Consider the following 287-nt stretch of genomic DNA (forward strand, 5'->3'; position numbering starts at 1 on the left):
ATAATCTACTTCGCCCTAATTTTTCCTTTCCAGAAAAAAACAGAAAGAACACCAAACGCAAAAGCTCAAAACACCAGAACAACGAAGGCACAATATCACAATATAAAAATGTTAATAAAAAAGAATTAAGAAATTTTTTTAAAATCTCCCGAAGACCTTCACATATAAACGCAACACGGACCTCCCCAGAGTGCCTCGCTCGGTGCCAGTGCCATCACCCAACTGAGGGTCGAGAGGGAGAGGGACGGGCACTTTGGGGCTCTGACAGGACCAGCATGTGGCACTGT

The sequence above is a fragment of the Penaeus monodon genome, chromosome 24, assembly GCF_015228065.2.
Source record: "Penaeus monodon isolate SGIC_2016 chromosome 24, NSTDA_Pmon_1, whole genome shotgun sequence".
Lineage (NCBI taxonomy): Eukaryota > Metazoa > Arthropoda > Malacostraca > Decapoda > Penaeidae > Penaeus > Penaeus monodon.